At 41.8% G+C, this 18,658-nt stretch overlaps 1 protein-coding gene across 2 annotated transcripts in view; it reads left to right on the top strand.

Moving 5' to 3' along the window:
* The window catches only part of LOC119849804 (pseudouridine 5'-phosphatase), a 134,607-nt gene that overhangs the window by 54,777 nt on the left and 61,172 nt on the right, over positions 1 to 18,658 (top strand). The window lies entirely within an intron of this gene.

Raw genomic sequence — 18,658 nt, 5'->3', positions numbered from 1 at the left:
TTTCTCCAATTCATCCACATCTTTTCTGAAGTATGTTACCCAGAACTGGAAATAGTACTCCAAGTTGAGGCCTTATCAGTGCTGAGATAGTGGAAGAATTATTTCTCTGTATGATGGTCCCTATGTGTGTTCCACATGTGGGATATGCATGCACATTATGCACCTGAATCAGGAATTTTTTGTAAGCAGTGTCCTTTGGCCTGCACGCACACCATAGCTCCCCTTATTCTCCAAACCACGGGCATAAAAGGTGGTGCAGGCACACGCCTCTCCAGTTTCTTCTTACCCCCTCAGCATGTGAATTGAAATCTTTGATGTCATCAGCTCCCTTTTTTACTGCATCGTTCTGATAAGGTATTATATAGAGATAGGTTTTAGTAGTCTCTGTAGTATACTCTACAAAGTAGAGTTAGATAGTTTTTTTTTTTTTCCCCCATTTCTTTCCCATTCAGGGACATTGTCCCCCTGAGTAGTCTTGGATTATGCCCTGTGTCCCAGAGTTAAAAAAAATGTTTCCTTCCATTGCTCCTTTTCGGTGAGCAACAAACATCAGTATTGTCTCAGCTGCTGAGTGAGTCTCATATTTCTGTTAAGTGCAGCATCTTTTCCCCCCAGAACTCATGAGGGTTGGGAACTAACACTCAGAAAATATCTCCTGGAGAAGACTATGAAGCTCCAATGAGATCTGGTCTGAGGGACCTCCCCTCCCTCCTGGCCTGCCCGATACATCAGTCTCACTAAGCGGAGGCTAAGACTGTTAAGCCTAAAAAAAGGCTTCACATGAGAGCAAATGGCACTTTCATAGACACAAGGACAAGCCATCTTAATCTAAGACTGCTCCAAAGAGAGAGGATCACTCCCTGACCCCATCAAAGTTGGCGTACATGGGGACTAATGGCTTACGCCTAAGTAAATATAGCCATTCAGTCCCTAGGGAGGCACACAAGGGTATGAATCCAATGGTGAAGGCTTGGGTTAAACAGCTCCTGGTACTCCCATCCGCTTCTAAAGCCAATGTGTACCAATAGTGACACAGCCTTGGAGGGAGCCAACCACCATAGTAACCAAGGAAGCTCTGGTTCTGATGGCTCCACCAATGGACTCTCCTGCGTCTCCCTGGGGGACATTTGCTCTTCCCTATGCACATTCACTCCTCTTATTGGGACTGTCTATTCTGGGATGTGGATTCATAAGAGAAAGATGCTAGCCTGGCGAGGCAGAGTCATTCTTCTATCCCACCTGCCAGCCTTGGGGCACAATCATTGGTACCAGAGATAAGGGATCCAGCTTTCTCAGTGGATGAGTCTGAGGCCCCAAAGGAGCTGCTGCGGCATTGGATGGAGGTGGCACTATACAGGAACCCCAGTAGATTAGGGTTCCCGTCTCTGACCAGATATGATTGGCCAAGAGACAGGTGGTCCTCCTCAGCCAGTTGGCAATATTGGGGACCGTGGGAACCCTACCATAGATACCCAGGATTGGTACAGGAGACCTATTTGCCATCCTGTGGACACCCACAATTGTCCCCACTGGAATATTCAGAAGGGGAAGATGATCTATTCTGGGAATGATCTTGTCATCTTCAGGGATAAGGTGGTTACTCCATCTTCTCCGTCTCCATTGGATGACTTTAAAAATATCAAGAGCTCATGCACAGGGTGCCTGCAAACCTAGAGATTCAACTTGAGAAAGACCAGGAACCTCAGCACAATTTAGTAGACATTCTGCAGCTTTCTGATCCCAGTCTCCCAATCAAGTGGCCCTCTGCATCAATGAGGCTATCATGGATCTGGTAAGGATGGTTTGGCATACTCCTGTGTCTTGTGCTCCCACCATAAGAGAGCCAAGATGTGCTACTTTGTCCCATTTGGCGGCAGGGGAGCAGGTATGAGGTTTTGTTCTCTCAACCACTGCCTAGCTCTTTAGTGGTGCAGGTGGCTACAGCATGATCCAAGCAACAACACCCACAGGCTATTCCCTCTGATAATAGACACAAACAACTTGACCTTCTGGGGAGAAAGGCTTTCTCTTCCACCTCCCTCCAGTTCAGGATCTCAAATTATTCAGGTCCTCTTGGCCAAATATTATTTTACTAATTCTAACAAGATTTTTCAAATTTAAGGACAAGCTCCCTGAGGAGGATAGGACCCACTTGAAGGCCTTAGTGGATGAGAGCAGATTGGTGGTCAAAAGTTCCCTCCAAGCTGTGGTGGATGTGGCAGATAATGCATCTAGGGGAATGGCTATGGTCACTGTTACGAGGAGACACTCGGGGTTGCAATCCTTAGGTTTTCCTAGAGAGGTGCAGAGTACCATACAAAATCTGCCTTTCGATATTATCAACCTATTCCATGAGAAGACAGATGTGTCTCTCCACTCTCTTAAAAACTTGAGGACAGCACTTTGCTCGCTGGGCATTTATACCCCTGCCCTTATGAGAGAACACTATAGATGGGTATAGGGCAAGACCGCCTCCTCAGCTATTTTACTACCAATGTCCTTAGAAGCCACCAGGCAAGAGACAGTGGGTGTGCAGTGTGCCTCAGATGGCACATGACCAGGATTCATAGATACTAAGGTCAGAAGGGACCATTATGATCATTTAGTATACTGGTTGGATCATTTGCTTCCCGAGCCTGGGCCAGGTACTGACAAGGAGTCCAGGAGAGCTGGCTGTATTTCAAGGAATCCCTGTTGAGGTTACAGGGACAAACCATCCCGATGAGTCGAAAGAATAGTAAATATGGCAGGCGACCAGCTTGGCTTAATGGTGAAATCCTAGCGGATCTTAAACATAAAAAAGAAGCTTACAAGAAGTGGAAGGTTGGACATATGACCAGGGAAGAGTATAAAAATATTGCTCGGGCATGTAGGAAAGATATCAGGAGGGCCAAATCGCACCTGGAGCTGCAGCTAGCAAGAGATGTCAAGAGTAACAAGAAGGGTTTCTTCAGGTATGTTGGCAACAAGAAGAAAGCCAAGGAAAGTGTGGGCCCCTTACTGAATGAGGGAGGCAAGCTAGTGACAGAGGATGTGGAAAAAGCTAATGTACTCAATGCTTTTTTTGCCTCTGTTTTCACTAACAAGGTCAGCTCCCAGACTGCTGTGCTGGGCAACACAAAACGGGGAAGAGATGGCCAGCCCTCTGTAGAGATAGAGGTGGTTAGGGACTATTTAGAAAAGCTGGACGTGCACAAGTCCATGGGGCCGGACGAATTGCATCCGAGAGTGCTGAAGGAATTGGCGGCTGTGATTGCAGAGCCCTTGGCCATTATCTTTAAAAACTCGTGGCGAACGGGGGAAGTCCCGGATGACTGGAAAAAGGCTAATGTAGTGCCCATCTTTAAAAAAGGGAAGAAGGAGGATCCTGGGAACTACAGGCCGGTCAGCCTCACCTCAGTCCCTGGAAAAATCATGGAGCAGGTCCTCAAAGAATCAATCCTGAAGCACTTAGAGGAGAGGAAAGTGATCAGGAACAGTCAGCATGGATTCACCAAGGGAAGGTCATGCCTGACTAATCTAATCGCCTTTTATGATGAGATTACTGGTTCTGTGGATGAAGGGAAAGCAGTGGATGTATTGTTTCTTGACTTTAGCAAAGCTTTTGACACGGTCTCCCACAGCATTCTTGTCAGCAAGTTAAGGAAGTATGGGCTGGATGAATGCACTATAAGGTGGGTAGAAAGCTGGCTAGATTGTCGGGCTCAACGGGTAGTGATCAATGGCTCCATGTCTAGTTGGCAGCCGGTGTCAAGTGGAGTGCCCCAGGGGTCGGTCCTGGGGCCCGTTTTGTTCAATATCTTCATAAATGATCTGGAGGATGGTGTGGATTGCACTCTCAGCAAATTTGCGGATGATACTAAACTGGGAGGAGTGGTAGATACGCTGGAGGGGAGGGATAGGATACAGAAGGACCTAGACAAATTGGAGGATTGGGCCAAAAGAAATCTAATGAGGTTCAATAAGGATAAATGCAGGGTCCTGCACTTAGGATGGAAGAATCCAATGCACCGCTACAGACTAGGGACCGAATGGCTCGGCAGCAGTTCTGCGGAAAAGGACCTAGGGGTGACAGTGGACGAGAAGCTGGATATGAGTCAGCAGTGTGCCCTTGTTGCCAAGAAGGCCAATGGCATTTTGGGATGTATAAGTAGGGGCATAGCGAGCAGATCGAGGGACGTGATCGTTCCCCTCTATTCGACACTGGTGAGGCCTCATCTGGAGTACTGTGTCCAGTTTTGGGCCCCACACTACAGGAAGGATGTGGATAAATTGGAAAGAGTACAGCGAAGGGCAACAAAAATGATTAGGGGTCTAGAGCACATGACTTATGAGGAGAGGCTGAGGGAGCTGGGATTGTTTAGTCTGCAGAAGAGAAGAATGAGGGGGGATTTGATAGCTGCTTTCAACTACCTGAAAGGGGGTTTCAAAGAGGATGGCTCTAGACTGTTCTCAATGGTAGCAGATGACAGAACGAGGAGTAATGGTCTCAAGTTGCAATGGGGGAGGTTTAGATTGGATATTAGGAAAAACTTTTTCACTGGAATGCGTTACCTAGGGAGGTGGTAGAATCTCCTTCCTTAGAGGTTTTTAAGGTCAGGCTTGACAAAGCCCTGGCTGGGATGATTTAACTGGGACTTGGTCCTGCTTTGAGCAGGGGGTTGGACTAGATGACCTTCTGGGGTCCCTTCCAACCCTGATATTCTATGATTCTATGATTCTAAGGAGTGTGATATGAATGCTGATCCATGACCCCCCGAGTGAGTTTATGGATCTCGAAATCCAGTCTCTGCAATGTTCACCACCACACTGTACTCTAACCCCAAGCAAAGAGTTTCTTTTGAAGGGAGTGTCGAGACCCGTGTTCCTTTATTGATGCTTCCTCATTCCTCTCTTCTGATATTTGGAGGCTGCCTTACCCAATTTGCCAAAAACTGGAAGGCCCTAACTGCAGACAAATGGGTATTAGAGATTATTCATGACAACTCTCTGATAGTTTCTGGTACCTCCTATCCACAAATCCCCTTCCGGGTTCCTTTTCAGGGAACATTTGCATGAGGAGATTCTATGACAACAGGTGAACTCTCTTCTCCTCGGGGGAGCCATAGAAAGAGTTTCACCTCTACATCAAGGGAAGGGATTCTATTCTCCTTACTTCTTGATCCCCCAAAAGAATGGGGGATGGAGGCCAATTTTCGATCTGACAGCTGAACAAGTTTATTCAAAAACTAAAATTCCGTATGATATCCTTGGCTTCAATAATTCCCTCTTTAGAGGAGGGCACATGGTATGTGGCTGTCAACATGAAAGATGTATATTTTCACTTTCACATCCACTCAGCCCATAGGAGGTTTCTCTTTGATCAAGAGCATTACCAATTCAGAGCTCTTTCCCTCGATCTAGCTTCAGTACCCAAGGTCTCTATTAAGGTTTTTTCAGTAGTGGCAGCATGGGTGAGAAGAGAATGATTTACAGTCTTTCATCACAGTGACTCCCGAGGCAACAATATTTACGAATGTCTCCCTCTTGGGTTGGGGCACTCACATGAGTGACTGGACCCCACGGGAGTGCAGAATGGATATCAATTTGCTAGAATTCATATCGATCTATCAAGCTTGTGATGCCTTCCTACCACTCATCTGATCCAGATATGTCCAAATAATATTGGACAATAAACCACGATATTCAATATAAACAAGCAGGAGGGAGCAAGATCTCTCCATTTATGAATACAGGCAGTCACCTTCTGGAATTGGTGCATCAGCCATTACGTAACTCTATCAGCATTATATTTACCAGGAGTGCTAAACTCCCGAGTGCAGTGGTTTTCAAACTGTGGGGCGTGGAATGTAAGACACTGGGAGCTCTGGTCAGCACCGCCAACCAGGCCATTAAAAGTCCCATTGGTAGTGCTGCCTGGCTAAGGCTGGCTAATCCCTACCTGTTCTGACACTGTGCTGCGCCCCAGGAGCGGCCAGCAGCAGGTCTGGCTCCTAAGCGGGGGAGGCCCTGAGGCTCTGTGCACTGCCCCCACCCTGAGCACCAGCTCTGCACTCCCACTAGCCGGGAGCTGGCGGAGGGGTGGGGGGCCTGTGGTCAGGAGCTGCTTGCTCACCTCCGCCTAGGAGCCAGGGCACAGCGTGGTCCACGGTGCCAGGACATGCAGGAAGCCTGCCTTAGCATCCCCGCTGCGCCACTGACCGGGAGCCGCCTGAGGTAAGCCCATGCCCCAACCCTGTGTCCCAATCCCCTGCCCCAGTCCTGAGGCCCCCTCTGCCCAACCCAGAGCCCCCTTCTGCACCCCAAACCCCTCATCCCCGGCCGCACCCCCAGCTGAGAGCCCCAGCCCAGAGCTCCCTCCCACACCCTAACCCCCAGCCCCAGCCCAGAGCTCCCTCCCACACCCCAAACCCCTCATCCCCAGCTCTGTTGGGTCCCGGGCACCAACAATTTTCTTCAACTGTGTCTCCAGAAAAAATGTTTGAAAACCACCACCCTAGCGAACTGCCTGGGGCAGACATTTTTCTGGAAATCATGAATGTGAGATCCACAATTCAATTCTCAACTATATCGTCACCCAGTGGGGAATGCTGGCTGGGAACCTTTTTACCTTGCAGGAGAACAGGAATATTCCTTGGTACATATCCAAAGCAGCTATGAGCCAGAGATTGATGGGAGATGCCCTGCTGGTGAGTCAGAGGAGTTGGCTTGGGTATGCTTTCCCTCCCATCCCATTGATACTACAAGTTCTATGGAAGATCCACCAAGACAAAGCTTGAATCATCCTGATTGTACCCAGATGGCTGAGACAGTTCTTCTTTACAGATCTGCTGAAGCACTGAGTTCACCCACCCATGAACTTCCCCATGTTGCCGGACCTTCTAGCACAGCTATGGGGTAGGTTCAAGCATACAAGTCCAGGACTGTTGCAACTCAGGGTGTGGCATTTGGATGGCTGTCAGAAACAGAGTACTTGTGTTCTAAAAGGGTGCAGTCCATCCTTAATTAAAGCAGAAAAGAATCTATGAGAAGCTATTACACAACAAAATGGAAGCATTTCTCAATTTGCCTCCAGAATCAGCTGGGATCCCTGCTATCTTGGAGTACCAATTTATGGTTAAGTCTTACGCTCAGTTATCTGCGAGTGCACCCAGAAGCAATCAGCAACTTTCCATCCTCTGGTGAATAGCCATACCATATTCAATCGTCATGTCACAACTGGATTTCTAAATGGGATTGTCAGATCCTTTTTACCATTGGTGAAGTTTGCATCTCAGTGGGACCTCAGTTTTGTTTTATTGTCACTCACTAAACCCCTCTTTGAGTCTCTAGGTATGTGCTCTATGGCCTGTCTTTCCATGAAGTTGGCCTTTCTAGTAGCCATAATGTCAGCCAGAAGAGTAAGCAAGCTGGGAATACTCATGGCAGTCCCACTGTATACTACCATCTATAAAAAAGTCTCATTACACCCACCCTAGATTAATTCCTAAAGTAGTTTCAGAGTTTCATATTAACTCAGATAAGTTACCTACTAGTTTTTTTTTTTCCACAACCCCATGCCTCTTATAAAGAGAGACAACTGCATTCTCTGGATGTTCGAAGGGCTTTGGCCGTTTATGTGCAAAGAACAAAGGATCTTAGAAAGACACCTAAACTGCTTGTTTACAAAGCAGAATGCTCGAGAGGTCAAACTATATTGATAGAAACAATTTCAAAATTGATCTCCGGTTGTATTACCCTTTGTTACCAACTAGTTTATATTCCCATTCCAGAGGGGATATGGGCTTACTCCACTAAGTTACTTCAGCTGCGGGCCAATGGACTCTGCTTACAAAATATTCCGGACTCAGGCGCATAGTATGCAAATGTATCCCAAATGAGAAATGCAAATAGGGGCCACATATCTCAAAGAACCTCTAGTAGTAGGTAAGTAACCTCTACTACAACTGCTACAACTACCTCTACTGCTAATACATCCCAGAATGATGCTCAGTTTTTTTTGCAACAGTATAGCATTATTGACTCATATCTAGTAATGTCACATTGCTGATAATACTCCTAAAGAATGTTTCATAATGAAAATGAAACAGTTGAACATAGAAGATATTTCTGAGATCTGCTGAACACTGGATCTATAGCACTTACAGCAAATGGTGGATAACTCTACCCTTATTACTTTCCTGTCATCACAGTAACAATACCAGTTTCACTTGAGGATCAAGGTCACGTGCAGATAATGATTTGTGATTCTCAGGTCTGTAGAGCATCAAGTTACACCAAAAACATTTTTTAAAACCATTTAAGTTTTGGCACAGTCTGCCTCACCCTTTTTGTGTGGAATGAGTATTTTATTTTCCTTGGGCACATTTTTGTGCTCAAAAGCTACAAAGGTTTCTACGGAAGAATTGCTTTCATAGTCTTAAAGGATTATGATCAAATCAACTAGAAATCTGATCAAGTTGCCAGAGGTCTGAATGGTAATGTTAGTTTTTCTTTGATTAAAAAGGGTGATGAAATCTTGAAGAGCTTTAGTTTGGTCTGACATCAGATTCAGTGTAGGAGTTACAAATGATTGAGAAATAGAGATAGGCAGCCTTTGCACAAAGAGGTTATAATCTTCTTCAAGTTTCCCATTCATGCACAATTGGATATGACTCATGTAAGATATGGGTTACACACACTTGGTTAAGTATCCTAAACAGTACCGTGTGTATTTGCGATCTCTGTTGTTGTTTCTCAGCAATCTCTGCTTCCCTCCAGAACTTCCACTGTGTTCATAAGCTGCTTGTTTTGTTTTAGGTGTCCTAGCCCAGAGTGAAATGGACTAGAGTTACAATCGCTGAAGAGACTCGGTTTTGGTACTTCAGGAATCAGGAGCCTAGTCCACTTCACTCAGCTGCTGGCACACTCAGAGAGCCCAATACAGTCACTGGAAAGGGGGGGGGATGAAGGACATAGCATGGGAGCAACCAGTGGTGCAAGTAGAAATCATTTCTTGCCGGTACTGCACTCATGGGAGGGACATAAGTGGGGGGAGGGGCATGTGACTTCTCCACATGACCCTCCATGTGACTTCTCCCTGTCCCAGCCCGGGGCTCCCACGCTCTCCCTGACCCCCCTTTGTATATATAAACATCAACATGTTTAACTACTCACTTTCCCCCAAAATATGTAGTATTCAGTCTGTTTATATGGAATATGGGAGTTGGGTGAGGAGCCATTTCAGCATATGTATGACTTATTAAAAGACAAATTTTAAATAGAACTGTATCCTAAACTGATTTATGGTATTGTACCCAAACATTTCATTTCAATGGGGAGATTCCACTTCCTTTATAGGAACATACTCCTGAAATTCTTACCAGTCCACAAAAGTGGTCCATAGTCATGCACATAGTCCCACTGTCTTCAATGGGATTGATCATTGGGGTTTACAGGATTAGGTTCCAAGTTTTGTAAATTGTTCTGGACAAAAGTGACAATGCCTGAGCTGTCAGATCAGAAGGAACTTCATTCGAATAAAGCTGTGCAGCTGTGTGATAAGTCTTAGCTCCGTTGCTAAGATGAGGAACATATTTTCAGCAAAATTATTGGCAGATTCCTGAGGCAGCTGGTTTAAGGCTGTTAGCATTATAGTCTTCACTTATAGTTCTCTCACCCACAAAGCTGGAAAGTTAGGCACTTAAACAAAGCCTTTGTTTAAGTTTGTTAGCATATGTATTGTTCTGTTAAAGCCATATAAAGAATGAATGCCCTCCCTAGCCATGTTCTGCTCCTTTAAGAAGCAGAGCGCAGCTCCACCCATCCCCTCCAGAGGGGTGGGGGCTAGCTCCAAGTCTTTCCGGTACTCCATACCCACTAGCAGAGTACAGACTCTCTATTAAGAACTACACGTGCTACAGTTCAACTTTTAAACTTAGGCCATTTTTAGTGTAGCCCTCTTCAAACAATATATATTTAGCAAAAAACCATATATGAGTCCAAAAGTTGAATGTTTTGGAAACTGCATGTATAAACACTGAGTTATAATGGAAACTGAAGTTACCTTAACTCTAGTGATAGCTACTGTTATTAGTTGTAAATCCCAGGCTGTCATACCATATTGCCCAACTGCATCAATATGAGAAAAATAGCACATGCTATAGTTGTCTTCTTTTGTCATGTGATTGTTATATAACTATTCCAATTGCTTTAAAAATCAGAAGGGATTGCAGGAGGAAGGAGAAACAAAGATGTAATAGGTAAGGTGTAAAATAGAATATTCTTAACTAAATTACATCTCCACATTCCATAAACATCTCAAAGTATATATTAAAGCATTTTAAGTTACCTATTTTTGTTTGTTTTAAAGAAGGGTTTGGGGTTTTTTTTGTTTGCTTTTTAAAAAAAGAAGAAATCAAGGAGAGAAAATAAAACATTCAGACAATGTTAAGGTAATGTGAAGCCTTCAGCTTTTTTTCATGCATATAGCCTGAGTCTTCAGGTAGTTGCTCAGTTTCACCTTTCACCTGAATCTGAAAATATTTCTGGCTTAATCTGTGAAAATTCCCTAGTGAATGGTTTGCTTTAATTGACTACAGTTGGTGCTTATATTTTAATTGAAGAGCAGTAATATTTTAAAATGTTTTTTTTAAGTGATAGTGGGGTGGGGATTAAGTGGGGTAGATGCTACAATATTTGTTGTCCTGACACAAAGTAAAAAAAAAACACAAAAAAAACAACAAAACAAAAAAAAACCCACCTGAAAGACCATATTATAACTTGAGTCTCTCTATCACTGTAATTTTTCTGACTATAACAAAATTTGTTTAGAAATGTACAGGGAAGTTAATGTACTTGTAAGTTTGACCAGATGTTCCAGATTGCCTGAAACTATCTCAGAATTGGGTTCACTGTCCTAGAGGATTGTCAGCTGGATGCCCTAAAGAGTTACTTGTCAAGAATGACAGGCCAAAATTGAACCCACCTTGAGAGATTTTTTTTTCTTCTAATTGTCCTTCCTGGTTCTAGAAAATGTTCGCTCCCAAATATCACAGTTGCATCACTGACCTCAACCGGTTTCCAGCTTTTCTACTGGAGATCCAATAGCAGATTTACAGTACTGGGTTTCTTCATAATCGTGAAATGCTCAAAGAGTAATATGATTGCATATTTCAATGTCCCATTGAAGGAGTGAACAGGTGGTGCAGAGTCATAGTGCGCTGTGGTATTCATACAGTGATTTGCCATTCAAAGGATACAACTGTTTGTTTAATTTGGGTCTTCTGACCTAGAAAGTAGTTGTCCTCAGTTTTGAAGTTTAATGTAGGGAATAGTACCTTATCAGTTTTCCCCCGATGTCTCTTAGCTTAAGCTTCAAAAAGGTCTCTGGAATTTGAATTAATTTTTAAGGAGTTCTACTGCAGGAAAGTTTATATTATTTTTAGCAGATTGTTGCTCAGAAAGTATCTGATTCATACACATTTAGAAAAGATTAGAGAATTGGATGAGTAGGTCCAAGAAAAAACCTCTGAAAAACACCAGAAGATAAGAATATCTGTTTTCTAAGAAGGTCCTTTGTACTTAGCAGTTACAAAACTACTTATTCCTCCAAACATTTCTTCAATTTACATTAAAATAAAAGTGGAAATTATTTTTTTCTTCTCTCTGGCAATTTTGGTACTGTCTGGAGTGTCACATTCTGAATGTGTCCAGTTGGCAAAGATAGCACTGACCAAAGAAAATATGAAATAAATTACTTTCCACCTTGTCAATTTTTGGATATGCAATGGGAGTTTGCCATTGATTTAAATGGAGCCAGGAATTTTTGACTTAGTTTTTACAGCAGAATGAGTAGATGACATCACATGGCTTTAAAGCATGACAACTGACTACATATAAAAGGCCCCATACAAAATAATGGCATAGGAGCCCTATAACAATCAGGGAGGGACATGCTGTCTCCAGCCAAGCGATAACAGCTTTCTTTTTTTTCTGGAACTTCTTCAGTATATGTCATCAGTGATCAATGAAAGTAAAAGAGGACACAGTAGCAGTATCTTGTTCAGCACAAACTATCCCTAGGTCATTAACTGACTGAACTAATTATTGTCACCAAGGTTTCAGCTGAACCCAATGAGACTGAAGAGAAGCATCAGGGAAATAAAGGGGGAAAGACTGCTTTAATCTGTGCTTTTTTGTGTTTTATTTTATATTTTTCCTAAACTTTCAAAATGAAAATGCTGAGCTATTCTTGTAGAAAGTCTCTGTTCTCCCAATACCTGCATCCTGTCAATTTGGTCTTTTTTGTTGGTTGTTTATTTCAGAGTTGTTAATTTAATTGACATCTGTGATTAATCAGGATTTAAAGATGCTGACATCTGAAGTTGATACTTGTCCATTTCAGCTGACTTAACTAAAATCAGTTTACAATTTTATTTTTTGTTTATTTATTTTGCTCTTCATCTTCTACCCAAAGGTCAACAATGCATGACCATTACACACATTAGGAATGCAGGGATAGCTCAGTGGTTTGAGCATTGGCCTGCTAAACCCAGGGTTGTGAGTTCAATCTTTGAGAGGGCCATTTAGGGATCTGTGGCAAAAATTGGGGATTGGTCTTGCTTTGAGCAGGGGGTTGGACTAGATGATCTCCTGAGGTCCCTTCCAACCCTGATATTCTATGAGTCTATATTATTTTCTATTTTTAAAAAAGGGGTGGAGAAAAAGGAAGCAAGAAAAATTAACAATAGAACTTTCCAGTTATTTAGAAAACATGGTACTTTCATAGATACAAAAAAATAGTAAATTGGGACATGTCCTTCAGATAATGTTTCCTCTTTTGTGATATATTGCATCATGCTATTATGGTTTGTGTGTCATGCCATACCACATAGTAAAATACATGGTACTCTATCTACCACCATAGTTGATTAATAGAGGACATTAATTTGAAGGAGCACAACTGGATTGCATTGAATGGTCTTCATGTATTTTCTTCATTTAGCCTACTAACTGTTAACTTATGATGATCTGATCCCTGGTCTTCTGATGCAAATTGGAATTATTAAATATTGTCACTTCAAAATTGTGTCTAAAGGGGATTCAGTTTAAATCCCTGGCTAAATAATCAAGGCAGGACATTCCATAAGAGGACGAGATGGAGAAAGCATAATAAGCATCCCAAAATTCTACCTACAATACTTGATTATTTGCTTGTATTTTAGAATATTAATATATAAAAAACTGAACAGACAAAATATTTAAAGTAAGATGGCTACTGTGTATGTATACCAAGGAATATTAGTTTTATTTTTAAAATAAAATAAATGGTTTAAAATGTGAAAATGATTAGTAATGGGAAGCTTGATAAATATTCAAATACAGTAGTAGTTCATGCTCTTTTAAACAAATGTAAATTAGTAAAATATCATTGTAGAAGGTTCCAAAAGCAAGCTTAACTTAGCCTCATATAGCCTCTTACCGTCCATCTGACAAGGTTTTGTTTAGTACAGCTGCATCTGTAGAAATGTTTGAAATTGTTGGTTAGAAATGAAATTGTAATACCTGCTTTAGGACATTTTGCTTTCTTTCTCACCTGTGTAGTAAATAAATAATATAACAGCCTAGGTCTGAATTCTGAAGCCTATTTGTATAGAGTGGATTGGCTAAAGGTGGGCAAAAGGTCTGTTGGAAGATGTTCTGCTTAACTTTCATTTATTTCTCTCACTGTCTTCTTAGTTAAATAAACCTAGTTTTACTGACAATATTTTTTTAACTAGCTGTTACTCAGGACGAATATGTGAGCCAGTCTCTGAAGGATGACCAGACCTGGGGTTCAGATGAACCTGGATGTACTCAAAAGCCATCTCCTGAAGGCGGTTCAAGCATCTGGCTGTGTCACTTAGGACATGGAGGAAATAGAAAGGACTTAGCGGGAGGAGAGCAAATGCTGAGCCCCTAAATTAGAGATTAAAGATCATGAGTTCACATGAATTTTCAGCATGTGATTTGGTGGTAGTAGGGTTTCTGATTAGTTTATTTGTTTTTGGCATTACTGTAATTTGTTTAACAATAAGAAATTTCCAGGTTTGGTTTGAAGATCAGCGTAAATGGGAACATAATGTCAATTATGCATAGTTTGGTGGGAGGCTTCTTATATTTTTAATATAATTTAATTTCCCATTTGGCACTTGTTTTAACTTTTTCTACAAAATAATAATAATACAACAAAGATACCAAAAAGTTGTATCTTCCCAGTAAAGTATTCTATGTCTGAATCAATGTAATACTTGCACTGTTACTTGAATATGGTAATACATTGTAAATAATCACCCAGTGTTAACTGATTCATATAAAAAATTGGATTTTGTTGGTCTGGATCTTTTGTAAAACATCCTGAAGGAAAAATAAGAGTGGTGAAAACTTCGGTTAGCATAATTTTTTCCACTGTTACAGTGTCAGGAGCACAAACTAATTTACAGCTGCACTTGGATACACAGCACACTTTAAAAAAAAAAAAAAAGTATAGCTGTTTTTTCCTAATGTATTATTTTTGGGACTACCTGCATTCTTGGATGTGGAGTCTAGTATGCTAACCAGTTATTAAAAAACAAATGAAGTAACCTATACAAATAAGATAGCTATACATAGATAGCTATGATCTAGCACAGTGGTTCTCAAACTTTTTTTTTCGCGGACCACTTGAAAATTGCTGGACCACTTAATGATCTTTCCAAATGTTGTTTGTACTATTAGCTAAATATTGTAAGGCACTTTGGATAAAAGTGCTATATAAAAAAACTTAATAATAATTAACTTGTTTTGTTCTACAAATAAAAGCACACAATTCACATTTTAATATCAGTAGTCTTATCTTTCTAATGTGATGGATGTGCCCTCTCTCCCCTGCCATAGCAGCTCCCAAGCTGGGGCTGGGAAGGAGAGGGGGTCTCTCCCACTGTGGCAGCCACCGAGCTGGGCTGGGAAGGAAGGGAGTCTCTCCCCTGCCGCGACAACCACCGACCAGGGCTGGATAGGAATGGGATTTCTCCCTCTCTGCTCCACCCCGTTGCGGCAACCTCTGAGCTGGGGCTGGGAAGGAGGGCCGTATCTCCCTGGCAACTAGCTCTGGAGCTGGGGAAAGTTGCTTCTTTCTCTGGCTGCCGCAGCCCTGCACATCCCAAATTCCCCCCCCCCACCCGCTCTTCTCACCCCACTGCCCCCTCCCATCTACCCTCTATTCCTCACAAGGCCACCACCTCACCTTACATGTGCGTCTTCTCCAGGGTCCAGGCACCTAATTAGTGGAGTCACGCCTGCGCGGCTCCACTAATGAGGTGGGTGGCCCTTCATTCTCTCATGTGTGGCCGTCCAGGCATGCACCTTAGAGGAAACTATCCGCGGAGCACCTGAATGGAGCTCGGGGATCACTGGTGGTCAACGGACCACAGTTTGAGAACCTCTGATCTAGCAGTATCAGGCTCCCTTAGAACTAGTAAAGTCAAAATGCAAAGCAGGGGGGAACCATGACATGTGCCCTAGGGGAATTTGAGAGGGAACCCTGAAGAGGAAACCTTTCCACAACAAAAACAATGAAGAGTCCTCATGGCACCTTAGAGACTAAAATTTATTAGTTAGTCTCTATGGTGCCACAAGGACTTCTTGTTGTTTTTACTGATACAGACTAACACGCTACTCCTCTGAAACCTTTCCACCACAGTGCTTTTCCTTAGCCAACTGACTCTAGTGAAAACTGAGTACACATAGCCTGTGACTGCTGAGCTGAAACAGATGCCATGGGTTTGAAGAAAATAAGCCACTTGAAGAGGTCACAAATTGGGGAAAATTAGCCATTTGATAGGTAGGACATATGGGATAGGGGCAGACATAAAAACTGCAAAGTCATTGGACATATTTCTTTACAAAAAACTCTTCTACTTGTAAAATGCTGTAGGTTATTTACATTAAATCTCATTTGAAGTAAAACTTCTGGTTATAACATAAGAAGCAGTTTAAATGTCTGTTTTCTCACATTAGTGTAGTGGTGGCTCGGACTTCACATATGTTTTCAGAATCAAAAGTTAATTTGTATTTATAATTGCATTTCAGTGAGAAAACAATATGACATTTTTCAGAGGAAGGGGTGCTACTTTTTTTTGTTAGTGTAGGCATTTAAAGGAACACAACTAGGCTTTTACATTAATTCTTCATTGATTTTAAAGGAGGAAGTTTACACTTCTGTTCATGCTTTTATTTCTGGTTAGAAATGTAACAAGAAAGGTCAATTCATTTGCATAGTAAAGGCTGTCTTCAAAAACAATTAAGCTATTAACTGACTGGCTGGATTCTGGAGAACATGGGAAAAAAATCTGTGGAGAGGCACATCTACAGATTAATTGAGTTTCCAGAAGGATGGATTAGTTGATTGATTGTTTGCTAATATAGCCATTTTACTAACAATAATAGGAATTCCAGTTCCTCAAAATTGCTGGGCATATGGCTACTTGTGGGGTGTGGGAGGAGACGGGTGTATTGCAGGCAGGACTGTTGTTTTTATAGACTGCCAAAAAATGTCTGATGGCTGTAAATGGCATGTTGTAACAAAATGCTACAAACAAAATGTCTGATCTCTTAATATTGCATCATAAATGGTTGTGAGTGTATGGTGTGGGAATAATATAAGCACAAACAGCAAATATTGTCTACATGATTGAGTATGCACATAGCAGCTGAAGTGAGAAAAAGCTTCCATTGCTCCTCTACAATCAAACTTGAGTTGTCATGCCCTCAGCCCCGTAATTATCCATTATCTAAAATGTCAGCCACGGTGGGAATGATGGGAGTTGATGGCAAAACTCATTTTTTTGCTTTCTTTTTTGTAATTTTAAGACACAGTGACTGAAAGGTTAGTTTAGTGTATTTGTATTTGCAGAATGAAGCTAGAAAAATACAAGGACTGTATGTATCTTTCCAACACTATGAAGACCCATTTCTAGCCTAGGTAGGTCACAAGATATCGGAATTTAAATGGTCTCTGGCCTGTGTGTGTACCAACATGGGCCTCAGGTAAGTATACATTTGGAGAAGGTATTCCACTTTTTTTTTTTTTTTTTTTTTGAGAAATGAAGGAAATTTACTGCTGGCAAGTTTAGCAAAAAAAAGTCTGTTTTAAAGCTGCTCAGGGCCTGGTTATTCCTGGTGAAGAAGAATTAGTAGACAAAGTATAGATTGTCAGAGTTTTATTATAAATGCAACTTATCACATGAATAGCACCATCCAGCAACTCACTCTTGCAAAATTTTTCAGTATTTTTCCTACAATTAACTTTTCCCAACTTACCTCTTCAATTCACTTTTCTCCACCCCTTGTAAAGTGCTGCAGTGAAGAAACATTACATGGGAAGGAAAGGAAACATAACATAACATGACATGGGAGGGCAAGAGTGAGAGAGGGAAGTGACCAGAAGGGGGAAGGTTTCTGGCTGAACAGTTGAATACACAGCACTTTTTTCTACCCATGGAAGCTCCCAAGATATTGGACCTTAAAAATCTCATTGCTATGCATAATAAAGCTATATTAGGCATTTTCCCCAAGTATTTAAATATTATTTTTCTTATCCTGAGCATGTGGTGTAGTTGAATTATTTGTATTAAATAATCTGCATTTATGGGTCAAGATTAATTTAAAACTGTACCAATACTTTTGTTTTAAACTAAAATATTCATTTTTCTCTCTGTGAAATATTTACAGACTATATGGTAATGTGGTATAAGCACTTCATTGGCATGCTTTTGAAATTATCTGGTTAACACACTCATGGCTTTGCCAGTCATGAGTAATGCAGCCATCCCAAACTCCTGCCAATAAAACTTTATACCAAACAGCTGTGTATACTGTTTATACTATGTAGTATACAGAATTTTTTTTTTACACATTTGGGAAGGGTTCCCAAACAACCTGAAACCACCCTGCCTTCAGCCATCAACCAATAACCTCTCTGCATTCCTGGAGTTCAGTACGTTGCTCATCAGGAGGTTTGACATCTGAAAGGAGTCTCAAGCCAAGATTTGTGAATCCGAACTATGGCATTTCTGGCTTGTGAAAGAGAGCCATGAGCAAGTGGTGCCACTTCTATGTAGTGAACATCTCATTCAGAGAAGGAGTTACCCCTTTCTCCTTCAGCACACAAAAATCTGACTGACACAGAAAAAAAACACCCTGTATATATCGGCCAACTGCTGCCCAGAGTTGAACTTTCTGTTCCTGGCCAAGCTCAGAGAATCTACTCAAGGGACAACATCAAGCTCATCTAATTGGAGCTAATATACTAGGCCCACCACAATTTGGATAAAGATTGTCTGTGCAGGAGACAGAACTTTTACAGTGGGCCAGCTCAAGAATTCTCTTTAGGGAGAGGATGGGAAAACAAACATGTGACAGATGTTAGTCACAGTGCTTAATTAAACTACTACAAAGTACTCAGATCCTGTGTTGATAAGAACCTTAATAGAGTAGTGTACTTTTTGTAATTGGAAATGTTTTTTCATATCCCTTCACCTTGCTTACCACATGCTCAATTGTACAGAATTTGAAGGGAGACATAATCTAAAAATTATTGAAAATAGCAATTTTATATACAGAAAAGCTGTGATTGGCCTTGGATTTAATCTTATTCATC

The sequence above is a fragment of the Dermochelys coriacea genome, chromosome 1 (genome assembly GCF_009764565.3).
Source record: "Dermochelys coriacea isolate rDerCor1 chromosome 1, rDerCor1.pri.v4, whole genome shotgun sequence".
Classification (NCBI taxonomy): domain Eukaryota; kingdom Metazoa; phylum Chordata; order Testudines; family Dermochelyidae; genus Dermochelys; species Dermochelys coriacea.
The sequence above is the reverse complement of the archived record's forward strand: the minus strand, read 5'-3'. Positions and strand labels throughout refer to the sequence as shown.